Consider the following 13148-nt stretch of genomic DNA (forward strand, 5'->3'; position numbering starts at 1 on the left):
GAGTAACAGATTGAAAATGTTTTTTACATCCACACTTTAACTTGTGGGGCACATTTTCCAAATCCACACTCTTCCAAACCCTTCTCATTAATCCACAAGTCTCTATATCTGTGGGCCCACCTCTCCCTCTCACGGTTTCTCTTTCTACCTTTTTGCTCAGCCCTTTTTCACCCACCCTCTCAATCTTTCTCTCATTCTACTTCCTCACTCCACTCACTTCTGGATCCCCTTCTGATATAAAGCAGTTTAATTCTTCCAAACTTGGACATCTTCACCCATCACCTCTCCATTAACATGCAACAGTGATCAGATTCCCGTGCCTTGAAGTACAGCTAAGAGATAATAAATATTTTTTGTTTTTCTTCCCCCCAAGGAAAAAAAAAACCTTTGCTAAGTTGTATACTTAATTTGGTACAGGAGATAATAACTAGAGACTGGTGGTTGCCATTTAACTGTACAGATAGTCATTTGTATTGTCAGCCTTTGGTGGACAGGATTCTGTTTGTTGTTGTCCGTGGATTTCCTCAAGGGGAAGTCTCTGTGTGCCCCTGACCATGTGGGTGGCAAAGATGGCTTCCCTTCTAGATCCAGCACCAGTGAGGGTTCTCCGTTGTGTTGTTTTCTAAGTGTTGGGTATGGATTTGGCACTATGCATTTGCACCGTTGCTTCTGTCCCCTTAATACGAAGAGGAAACAGATACTCCTGAGGCTCCTGGGGTTGGAGGCAGCAGCTCTGGCTAAGGATGTCCTAATGCTCACATTCTCATGTATGTATAAGTCAATGTATAAGCCACGCAGCCTGGGCTTCATCATTACGGAGATCTCCCCAGCTGAACAACCTTGGCCAGAGGCCAGCAGGTCCTCAGGTATCCCTCTCCTCCCCATCACATACACCCTGCAGTTATAAAGCTACGACTCTGTTCTCTGCCTGTTCCCCCCAGTAAGAGGGACAATGATGGGGGGCACACTGACTTCAATTGCTCCCATCATCCTGCAGTTCACAGGGTGAAAAGCTGGAAAGTTAAGGGAGAACATAGTGACTCCTGAAAATCAGCCTGAGTCAACATGAAGCTGATAGGCTGTGGCAGTGGGATTTATGAATCAGCTGAAACATACAGAAAATGAAATCCCTTTTTGTTGCTGAAGGAAACCCCAGAGGCACAAAAAGCCCTTATGTTTTTGGCTTTATTTACACTTACCTATATTCTAAGCAGTAGATAGTGCTAAGTTCCTTGCCTATTCAGTATTTGTTTAAAGATGAGAGTAAGGAACCATTAAGCAACAGCTTTCATGGGCCCTTGGGGATTTTCACAAATTGCTCTAATAAATGAATCCATTAACTACATGAAATCAGGCATTAAGTGTAATAGAAATTTATAATTCTGCTTCTTGTTATGATTTTTTTGTTGGCTGTCAGGGGTGGAGGTTATCTGTGTATATTTGTTGGGAGCTGGAAAATATCAAGCCCAGTAGACTTCATGTCATCACTGTGTGCTAAGCCCAGCCTTTTGAGATTTGGGGCACTGGTGAGATTTAGGGAAAGGCAGAAGATTTTTTGACTTCTCAGTGACACCAAAGTGAGGGCAACATGAAGCTTTTTGGAATATCTGTGCTAAGGCTGGCATATTTTGTCATCTGTAGCTGCTCAAAGAGAACTTGAACTCTGACACATGAACAGGATGATAAATATACAGTCTTGCCCTGCAACACAACAGTCACTTTTCAATCTGAGATAGTGAGGAACACCATGCAGCCCCAGCTATGCACAAGTTGACTTTGGGAACCTAGGCAAGTCATTCACTCCTTCTGAGATGTTTCCTCCAATCATCCCCATCCTGTCTACCCTCACAGAGTTGTCTGAAGGGTTAATGGGCACAGTATTTGTAACACTTGGAAAGTACAAAAATGTGACCCGACCTATAAGAGATATGAATAACTGGTTATCTTGAGCTAGTTGAAGCCTGGTGTGGTCTAGGTCAATGGCCATTGAATGCTAGATTTGAAATAATTTTCCAGTTGATATGCAGATAGAGTTTTTCATTCCCTCTCATGTTTGGGAGAAATTAGTTTAGCTCCTTCCCCATCACTTAGGCCACAAACATAGCAGGGAGGGTGAAGGAGGTAAAGGTAAGGTATGGTTATGTAAGAGAGAAGCCGGGTCACCATTTCAGACTCAGTTCTCAGCTTATGGACAGTTGTTGAAGTGACATTTATGAAGTCCACTATTTAGGAGACGTTTGTGCTCAGTTTGGTCCTGGTAGTCAAGCGAGCAGGAAAAATGTTAGGTTCTAAGAATCAAGGAAAAGCAAACACTGATGTATTTTTTTAAACTCCTGTCACTGCTTTAGTAATGCAGGATACCCATGAAAGAGAATATTTTACAAAATGTATAATGCCACCAAAAGTAGATGTATAGGCATCTGATAAAGCTGATTATTGGGTATATGTCCTCCAACTAAGTGTATGTATAATAGCTCTCACCTTTGGTTCCAAATAGGCTGTAAGTTTCTATCAATGGCATCATCCAAAAGCATTAACTCTTAGAGATAGTAATTAACCTTAGATTCTGTTGAGTTAAATATTAAATGCATATAAATGTTAAGAGTAACTACTGAAAGAAAGGAAATAGAATGCAGTGATTTCAACCAGCAACTGTTAGGGATAAGGGAAACAAGGTTAAAACAAAACAAAACAAAACAAAACAAAACAAAAAACTACTTATCCAAAGGAATCCAGAAAAAGAATAGAAAATTTAAAACAGTGCTCAAAATTAGGTGGCAGAAATAAATCCAAATATATTTATAATCATGATAAAATGTAAATGGGCTAAATGTACTAGCTACTGGATTTTTAAAAATTCTACCTACACTCTGATTACAAGAGACATATTTAAAACATAAGGACACAGAAAGGTTAAAAGCAAAAAGATGAAAAATAGATACCAGTGTTAATAAGAAGTAAAAATTGATGTGGCTATGTAATTATCAGAGAAATTAGGTCTAGGGCAAAAAGAATGATCAACAGTAAAAGAGATCACTGCGTAATGATAAGTGGAATAATTCAACAGAAAGATATAAAAACTTTAAACTTATGTATACTTAATGACATAGCCTCAGAACATATGAAACAAAAATTAACAAAAATGTGAAGAAAGCTTGGCAAATCCACCATGGTTTGGTGGGAGACTTGAGTACCTTTCTGTCACAAATGTTAAAGCAAACACACAGAAAATATTAATAAGGGTGTAGATTGAAATGCACAATTCACAAGCTTATTTGGGTGAGCAACCAAGGGAACCCTGCCCCCTTTAAGTAGAAGAATCCATTCTGTTCAGAATGTTCTGTGGGTAGAGCAGAAGTCACTCCTACTCATCCCCTGGTGACAAAGCCTACTCAACTGTACCTTTTTAATGTCTCTTAAAATCATCCTCTCTTCTCCATCTACACTGTGGTTGCTCCCTACAGATGCAACACCTTGTCTCACCTGGGCTGCTAAGGCAGGCAGACGGGGTCTGCCTTCTACAGCATTGCAACCTTCCAACCCACTTTGGACTCTGCTGCTAGGGGCATGTGTCTGATCATCATTCTCCTGCTGAGAATCTTTGTCTGTGTCAGTGGGTTTTCTGCTGCCATGAGGATAAAACCCAGACTCCACCATGACCCGTGAGGCATTCATCATTGGGTCCCTGCCTAACTCTGTTGCCTTGTCTCTTATTGGCTTGTTCTTCTTGCAATCACCCCCACACCCTCACACTCACTCAGAAGTTTTTCTTGCTCTCTCTCTCCCTCCACCTTCCACCGTGGCCTGGCTAGGTCATACTCATCCTTCAAAAATTCATCTAATATATTTCCTCCTCCAGAAAGCCGATAAAAGTGCACCCCCCAGCCCTAGCCTCCCTCCTCTTCCTCCACACCACATACACCAATGTTAGCTCCCTGTATGTTCTTACAGTAGCTCTTCATTTACCCTATGAAAGCCCTGGCTGTAATTGCCACAAATATTTCCCACTGACCATTCAGTGTCTTCCAGTGCTTGGGTGCAGACTAAGGCCTTATCTCTACCATTTCATAATATGTATAAGTGTATCGCACCCCTAGAACTAATATAATGTTGTACGTCATCTATATTTCAGTGACAAAAAAGAAATAAAACTAACCATTTGCTTTAAAGTAAAAGTTCTTAAAAAAAAAAAAAAAAAAAAAAAAAAAAAAGATTTTATTTATTTATTCATGAGAGACACAGACAGACAGAGACATAGTCAGAGGGAAAAGCAGGCTCCCTGTAAGGAGCCCAATGTGGGACTTGATCCCAGGACCCCAGGATCATGACCTGAGCCAAAGGCAGACGCTCAACCACTGAGCCACCCAGACATCCCTAAAATAAAAGTTCTAAGTCCTTAATAGGGCCTATAGTGCTCTGAGGACCAGCCTTGGCTTCCTCCCCTGCCTTACCACCCACCATGCTTTTTCCCCAACCTGGCCTTCCATTCCCCTGAAACCACCGCACTCCTGTTCACCGTAGGATCTTTGCCTGCACTGTTCCCTCTCTCTAGAGCACTGTTCCTCCCTTTCCCTCTCCCCCACTTGTCTGGTTAACTCCGACGTTTTAGTTCAAGTCTTAGTTCAAAGCCTTCATGGAAGGCTTTGCTGACTTTCTTTAACTGTGTCAGTTGCCTCCAGTTCTCGTAGGACCATTTAACATTTCCTCAGAGCTCTCACTTCATTTTTTAATCACACATTCATTCTTGTGATTATTTAATTAACGTCTCCTTTTATGACTGGACCGCCAGCTCCACAAGAGTACAAACCAATCTGTCTTGCTCACCATGGTATCCCCAGTACCTGGCAAAATGCCGGTATCTAATGGGCCCTTGATAAATATTTGTCGAACAAGGGAAGGAATATAATTTAACTAAGGTTACCTGATTGTCTCTTTCACTAGTCTCTGAAGCTCTGGAATAAAAGCTATGCCTTTTTTTCTAGGCCCTGCATTTAGCACATGCCTGCATGTAATTTCGTTCTCCTCGTATTTGTTGATTGAATGCCAGGCCAATCCCTCCTTTAGGAGCCTCTAGTGGAAACATGTTATCAGAAGGCCTAATTAGAAGGTGGGATCCTGCCGGTATTAACAGAGAGGCTAAACCAAGAGCCTAAATGTATTTTTATATGAGTGCAAATTAGGCTGGAATATCCTACCCTTGGTTGAAAGCAGACCCAGACATTTTCCCCAACTTGTAGAAGACACTTTCTTACTTCTTCAAAGGCCATATTTGAGGATTTAAGGATCTCAAAAAAGGGTCAGATCTTTTAGTCTCAAGTTTGACCTATTTATCTCTCTGAGACAAAAGTTTGTGGGGTTTAAAAAAGAATCCAAGGTTTTATTATTTCTGCCAAGAAGTGCCAGTTTGGCAGGAACCCAAGTCATACCCTCCAGTGAAGGAAGGTTTGCTTGAAGAAAAGGAGACAGAGTGTTCTTCTGTCTTTTCTCCCTTTCTCCACCCTCAGTGATCTGTACCAGGTCTGGGGTAGGAATGCAAGCTGGGCTGACTGGTGGGGCTAGCATGTTGGTGTGCTGCTCTCAGGCCTGTTTTGTTCCATGAGCTGAAATCTCATCTTCCAAAGTTGGCAGCAAATTGTGGATGTGGCCGTGGGGTGGACTCGACCGTGTGTGCAGGAGATGGTTCCTACAGATTTGTAAAAGCCAATTTTTAAATACTCAGGAATTTTGGAAGCTGGTTAGTAAAGCTTGAAATCAACCCTTGTATGAGAGTGTTTACACCACAGAACTTAGAAAATAGTATAAATCTGGGCTGTTTTCTCTCATTTCTTTTTTCTTTTGTTTTCTCTCTTCTTCCTCCCTCCCTCCCTTCCTTCCTTCCTTCCTTCCTTCCTTCCTTCCTTCCTTCCTTCCTTCCTTCTCTCTGACAGCTGATTTACCAACATACTACTAGAGTCCAATTTAGTCCTGGCTGGATACTCACAAGCAAAGTACTCACTCAGTCTCACAGAGCCTCAGTTTCCCCATCTGCAGGATGGGGCCCCCTTAGCTACTGCACAGAATTGCTGTGTTCAGTGATCACTCATATAAACTGCTAAGCCCGGGATCCCTGGGTGGCGCAGCAGTTTAGCACCTGCCTTTGGCCCAGGGCGCGATCCTGGAGACCCGGGATTGAGTCCCACGTCGGGCTCCCAGTGCATGGAGCCTGCTTCTCCCTCTGCCTATGTCTCTACCTCTCTCTCTCTTTCTCTCTCTCTGTGTGTGACTATCATAAATAAATACATAAATAAATAAATTAATTAATTAATTAAAAAAAGTAAAATAAACTGCTAAGCCCAACGTTTGAAAACTTGTGTTTTAAAGAGTGTTCACAGATGTTAGCTTGATTATTGTTCTCTGTGTATCTTGTTTCATTTTGCCAACCACTTGTGCTATTGATTTAGGATTGAACAAACTTAATTTTAACGTTTACTAATACTTTAGCAATATTTGAAAAAATATAATTTTCTAAGTGATTGGTTAAGGCTTGCCCTTGCCACTGATGTGCTGTGATGCCCTCCTCTCATTTCCTTGAGCATGGAATATCATGTACTCGTGACCATTCTCAGTGTATTCCATGGGTTTGTGTGTGACTTTCCAGGATGACAGAGAGCCTGTGGGTTCAATGTCTTTCTCTCCTGTTCTTTCATTTAGAATCCTTCTAATCCTCAAGAATCCGCAGGTCACTGAAAATAAACCATCCCTTGGCTTCCAGGATCAAATATTATTTGAGGGAGATGAAGGTATCATCCTCAAGACTCCAATCACTTCTACTCAGCACCTGCCACAGGCAGACTGTTCTGGAAATTTAAAAAAGAAAATAAAGAGAAAGAAACAGAAATGGAAAAAAAAAAAGACCTGAAATCCCTACTCCACATTCTGAAATGCAAAAAAACTCTGAGAAATAGACATTCTTTCATAACTCAAGTTGTGGCAAAACCTGACCCAAACCATCCTGAGACAATTTAAAGTCCTTATTTGTCACCCTTTGTGTATATTTGTGTAATCTGGTGCAGAATCACCAGTGTGTTTGATTATGGGGGACTGCCCAGACCCCAGTGAAGTTGCCCCATAATATACAACACATGTACCAAACAACCTTTCTAAAATCCCTCAGAGAGATCTAGCCCTCAACCTTTTCAGATAAGGGCTTCCGGGCCTGCAGTAGAAATCATAGCATCTGTCTTTAAGGAGGTTATAATCTAGCTATACTAGATCAATACAGCTGAGCTTCCAGTAAGAGGGGCATAGATGCCTGGACCACATGTAGCTGGCAAGAAGTGGGGGCCTGGGAATCCAGTCCAGCTGTATCACCCAGCAGCTCTGTCCCAGTCTTAGACCCCACACTCCTTCATGAGGAGTAGGACACAGAAGCAGAGACACATACATTCCCAGGGACCTCCTGCAGTATCCATTACTTGTTCCCTGCGTTCTGGAGCTTTAATTCTCTGCAGTGGGGCTTATCCATCCCCCAAAGGCTGACCCCCCTAGAGCGTTATTCAGTTGGACGTCAGGAATTATTCTAATGCTTAGAGAAAACATCCTCCAAGAGGAAAAGCAGAGCCCTCCATGGCGCAGCGTCATGGAGAGCAAGCCCCAGTTCTGCTTGAATATTAATGGTGTACCCCAGTACAGAGCATCCTGCAGGCTCTCGGCCATGCTGAGGACCCACACACATCTTACGTGGAAGTATCTTTTCTACAGACTGATGCTTTAGAGCCCTGGGCTTCCAGCCAAATGCAAAGTGATTCTGCAGGGGCTTTGGCAGCCCTCGGCCCATCCTCTAGCCTTCCCTTGTGGATGTGCCTCCAAAACTCTTCTGAAAATGTTGTGCAAGTTACAATCTCCAGAACCAGCCCTCAAGGACATTCTTTTCTCAGAGACAGCAGACCTCCCAACTCATAGGAAGATGGTCGGCTTGCTAGGTGTTTCTTGTTCTTCCCTCATGACCTACAAAATTTGGCTTTCCAAGCTCAGTCTTTTGAAATATGTGTTATCTCTTTGGAAATGCTGAGGGCTTGCCCTACCGTATGTTTCCCAATAGGCTGTTCTGGACATACTCATAAATAATCAGATAAGTCCATCAATAATAAAATATTGCAAGACCTTTTCTTAAACATTTACTATGTACCAGGTACTGTCCTAAGTGCTTTACATACAGTATTTTAATTAATCCTCAGAGAAGTTCTTTAAGGTTGGCATTGCTTTTCCTTTTCCTCCCTCCCTCTGTCCCTCCCTCGTTTTCTCCTTCCTTCTTTCTGTCTTTCTTTTTTTTCTTTCTCTCTTTTTGTAGGCTGGGAGATAAATGAATAGAGTAATATTCCCCATGTAATCATCTACCCTAGCCTGGTCATGTCCCAGAGTTTAATACTAAGCAGGGGGGCTGCCCTGAACTGAACTCAAGGCATTGCCTTTTAATCCCCAGTCTGCAGCTAAGGACACCAAGGCTTGGAGAGTTTAAATAGTTTTAATAGTTTGTCTAAGGTCACACAGATAAATCAATGTTAGAGCCGAGATCTGAACGTAGGGTTTTCTGACTGCAGAGTCCATAATTTTAACTGCCATGGAAATACGGGAAAAAGACAAAAGGCCCTTTGGATGAATGATCCTTAGCTTCTCTCTTCTGTTTACTCCCCCCCCCACCCTCCCTGCCCCTATAACTCATGTAGCTCCATCGACAGATACTTGTGTCTGTTGAATGAAGTCTTTTGCAAGTTCCTCCCTTGACACAGAACAGTCCCCCTTTCTCAGCTATAAATACTCCCACCAGCACTTTTCTGATTGTCACTGTGATGCTTCCCCAAGATGACCCAGGGACAGTCAAATCCCTCCTGACCCTTTGTCACAGTAGAATCAATTGCCATTCCTTTCAAAGGGCTAGGGTGAGGCCAGAGTCCACTGGGGGAACTCAGTGGATGGTCCTACTTCAGACTGGGCTGGGAAAGGCCAGGAAAAAGGGAAATTCTCATAGACCTGGGTTTGGGTTTCTGCTATGTCATTCACTGATTGCATGACTGGGCAAGTCATTAACCTTTCTGATCCTCAGCTGCCTCATCTGTAAAACAACGCTGTTAAGCATACTGCTCTCATCCTGGTGCCATGAAGAAGGAATAGAGCAAGGGAAGCCTCACATGTAATTAGTGCCTAGGAAATAGAAGGTGTTGTTATGTTTGTTAATAAGAGCCGATGGTTTAATGCATTGGTTATTCACATTTCACAAAGCATTTTATACGAATAAGCAACATCTCTGGATGCCTGTTGTGTAGATGCTACACAAAGTACTTTATAATCATTTTGTATTTTTTGTTCATCCTGTTATGTGGGATAGATGAACCCTTTCTCTTTTGCTCTGGCCAAGAGAGGTGTGACACAGAGAGGCTGAACAGCTTATCAAAGCAAATCTGTGGCTTAGCCAAGAGCAAAACCCTGAGCCCCAAGACGTCAGTGTATTATGTCAGCCCCTCTGTCCAGCAGCCTTACTGCCAAGGGTCCCATGCTCATTCAAAGCACTGAAGAGGAAAAAGGACAAAACTCACATTTCTGCCAGACAGATGATATCCAGGCATCTCTGGAAGAATGGTTAGCAATCCTGGCATAAGATTTTGTGTTTAAGGTGCTTGGATACAAAGGAGGAATGTAAACCCCATGGAACTCGTTTAATATGTCAGAGTCTATTCTGGATCTTGAAAGTGGGCCATGGAGGCCCTGGCTGTGCCCCAGGAGAGCTACATTCCTGCAGAGGCTTCTAGCACTATGCAGAGGAAGCAGGTAGGGGAGCAGGGCCCAGGATTTGCAGAGGGACCCAGTGGGTATCTCAGACAAAGGGCAGGAAGAAAAATATTAGGCCGTCCTAGCACCAGCCTGCCAGGGCTTAGTTTTCACAGGGTCTACAGTGGGACAGTATAAACCTTGTTTCTTTTTGCATGATTTCTTTTTAAGGACTTGGCTATTTTTAGAGGTCCCTTTCACTTGCCAGTTCTCTTTGATCCCACACAAAAAGTCCAAAAGGGACCATTCTCTCCCCTTTGCACACTTTGCCCTGTTTCAGCATGCCCAGTGGCTCTCGTGGTCCTGTGACCGTATCGTTGGCATTCCACACACAGGCCTATACACAACCCAGCTGTTGACAGGAACCTGGGCCGGGGCGGGGGGGGGGGCGGTTATGGGAAGAGATGAAGGAAGGAGAATATCTCCGAAGGCCCCAGGCAAGGCCTGGTGTTTGATAAAGGATGAAAGAGCTTGGAAGTGTGTTGAAATCTTATATGCAAGAAGGTAAACTGTGAGATAAATCTGCCCCTGGTGTCTGGCATCTCCAGGAAGGCGCACAGTGTGCATTGCAAGCATTGGTGGGTACCAGTCACCTTGACAGTTTGCTAATTTGGCAACTGTGGCCTCTCAGGGGGAGTTTGCGTTCAAGTTGGCAGGTAGTTCAAAGCATGGTTTGCTTTCATTCCTTCAGCTCCTCATGGTTTCTCTCCTTATTTATTTCTTTTTTCTGACTGACCTTTCAAAGCCATTTATATACCCTGTACTGTCCACGACTCCTCTCTCATGCTTTAGAGATTAAAGTGATACTACGTCGGGTGGGTTGTTTGAGAAATGGAGAATTTCTACATTACTGGCCTTTGAAAGTAGATTAGGCAACAGGAGGTAAGAAGTAACATCAGAGGGACTTCTCCTTACTTCGCTGGGCTGCCATCTTTTGCATATAATTTCTGCTGGCTTTCAAAGGTTCTGCATTCCTTGGCTCCTTCTTGGTGTTGTCGGGTTCAAGGGGCTCCCCCGGAATTCCATAAATCTAGACATTGAGATGGGCCTATGAAGGTGGAGCAGACAGAAGGTGTAGCATTTTCCAGTGTTTTCTAGTATCGTATTCTTGACTCTCTAGTGGTGGGAAGACCTTTTCGATGAATGTGTTTGTGCAGAAAAGAATAAATGGTGTTGCTTTTCCAAACTGTCATTGACAGGAGTAAGTCATTAGGTTGTAAAGTTTCACACTCCGTAGTGAGAGTTTGATTGATTTGATGTGCAAATATTCTTCACATGGCATTTTTAGCAGTGTAAGTATTATGTGAAGCAGAACATCTGCCTCCCTGAGTCTAATTGTGTTGGGCCCACTCTAGCTAGGAGAGCTCTCCTCACTTCTCTGTCTATACTTCTATAATGCCTATGATAATTTATGATTTTTTAAAAGTTTATTTATTTATGTATTTATTTATTTATTCGTGACAGAGAGAGAGACAGACATAGGCAGAGGGAGAAGCAGGCTCCCCACAGGGAGCCCGATGTGGGACTCGATCCCAGGACCCCAGGATCACAACCTGAGCCAAAGGCAGACACTCAACCACTGAATCACTCATGCATCCTGATAAATTATGATCTTATGTATGTGTTTGCTTACTAGTTATTGACTGTCTTATCCAACACACCTTCCAATACACACATGCGCGCATGCACACACACACACACACACACAGTGGATTATACGCCTCATGAGGACCCATATTTGGGTTTAATTTGCTCACATAGGACAGCACCGAGATGTGTGCCTGATGCACAGTGATTGCTCGGTAAATACTTGGGAATGAGTGAGTTCAAGAAATATGATCTTAGGAAAGCTGTTCGGTTTAAAACACCTAACTTACCAAAAATAATCCCTATGGAAAAAGGTAATATTTATGTATAGTTTCCTTTTCATACAGGTCCATTTAAGTGGGGCAATTAATGCTTGTCAGAGAATAGTGTTTGCTAAGGGAGTTGAAATCACTGGTTACCCAGATAGGACTTCTAAGGAATAGTAGGAGGCCTGTTCACTTTCTTTTCTCTCATTTACCCTTCAATCTCTACATCCTTTCTTTCTTCCTGTGTTCACTAAGTGCTAGTCAAGTATATGCCAGTCATCGTAAGACAGGGATAATACTAAACCTACCTCACAGGATTACTGTGAGGGTAAAATGAGATCATTGTATTTACCAGTTTCTGGCAAAGTTCCTGACATATGAAGAGCCTGATAGATGTTAGCCATTAACATTTTCAGAAATATTAATGGAGCAACTATGATGCACTTTCTGTCTAAACAGTCTCCAGAATCAGGAAAAAGAAAAGCATCTGTACCACCAGGGAGCTTGTGATGATTTTTGTCATTAGTTTTCTTTGCATAGTATCTATTTTAAGAGCAGAAAGTGATGACATAGTGGCCTCTTGGTTTACAGGTGGGGAAGGTCAGCTAGCCAGAACAAGAGTGAGGAAGTGAACAAAATATGAAAATTTTAAATACAGACAGGATCAATATTACAGGCATTTTCCTTTGGCCTTGGACTCCATATGTGGCTTGGCACAGCACTGTTGCTGATCCTGTCTTTTTTTTTTTTTTTTAAGACTTTATTTATTCATGAGAGACACCTAGAAAGAGGCAGAGACATAGGCAGAGGGAGAAGCAGTCTCCCTGTCAGGAAACTGATGTGGGACTCGATTCCTGACCGGGGCTCACGACCTGAGCTGAAGGCAGACGCTCAACCAATGAGCCACCCAGTTGTCCAAAGGGTATCAAATTTGTGTACTTAGTACCTACTGTCAACCCCCAGCCCAGTCTACTGTCTTAACTTCTGAAATAGCCTCCTCTTTAGTCGATGGCTCCTTCCAAACACTTCTGTGTTTTTATACACAGAAGGATCTTTGAAAACCTACATCAACTTCATTGCTTATAACCTTCTGTGGCTTTTCATTTCCATAAAATAAAGTCTGAATCCTTACCACGGTCTGCAAGATCCTGGGTGACCTGGCCCCTGACCTCTTACCACTCTCTCCCTTTGCCCACTATGTTCCAGTCACTCCTCCATTCCCGTATTCTCTTGGATTCTTGAGTCAGTGTGGTCTCTTCCACGTGGCAGCCTTCATGCAAATTGTTCACTTTCTAGCACCTTCCCCTGGCTGGCTCCTACTCACTCTGCAGATGGCAGCTGAAGCCACCTCCTCAAAGGTCTTCCCTGACCTCCCAACCTAGGTTCTGCCCCCATCCCCATCCCCACTAGTCTCTTTTGTGCCTCCTGTTCTTTCCTTCCCAATGCTTCCCATTATTTGTAATTAAGTATATATCTATCCATGTGTTCATG

At 43.0% G+C, this 13148-nt stretch overlaps 1 protein-coding gene and 1 non-coding gene across 5 annotated transcripts in view; both read right to left on the minus strand.

The window, feature by feature from the left end:
* Positions 1-13148, minus strand: part of FGF1 (fibroblast growth factor 1) — an 86978-nt gene that overhangs the window by 22641 nt on the left and 51189 nt on the right. The gene's annotated exons all lie outside the window — the stretch shown is intronic.
* LOC140634543 (small nucleolar RNA SNORA36 family) lies at positions 8322-8442 on the minus strand. The gene has a single exon (XR_012031983.1). It is a non-coding gene; the product is annotated as a small nucleolar RNA SNORA36 family (small nucleolar RNA).

This window comes from Canis lupus, chromosome 5 (genome assembly GCF_048164855.1).
Source record: "Canis lupus baileyi chromosome 5, mCanLup2.hap1, whole genome shotgun sequence".
Classification (NCBI taxonomy): Eukaryota; Metazoa; Chordata; class Mammalia; order Carnivora; family Canidae; genus Canis; species Canis lupus.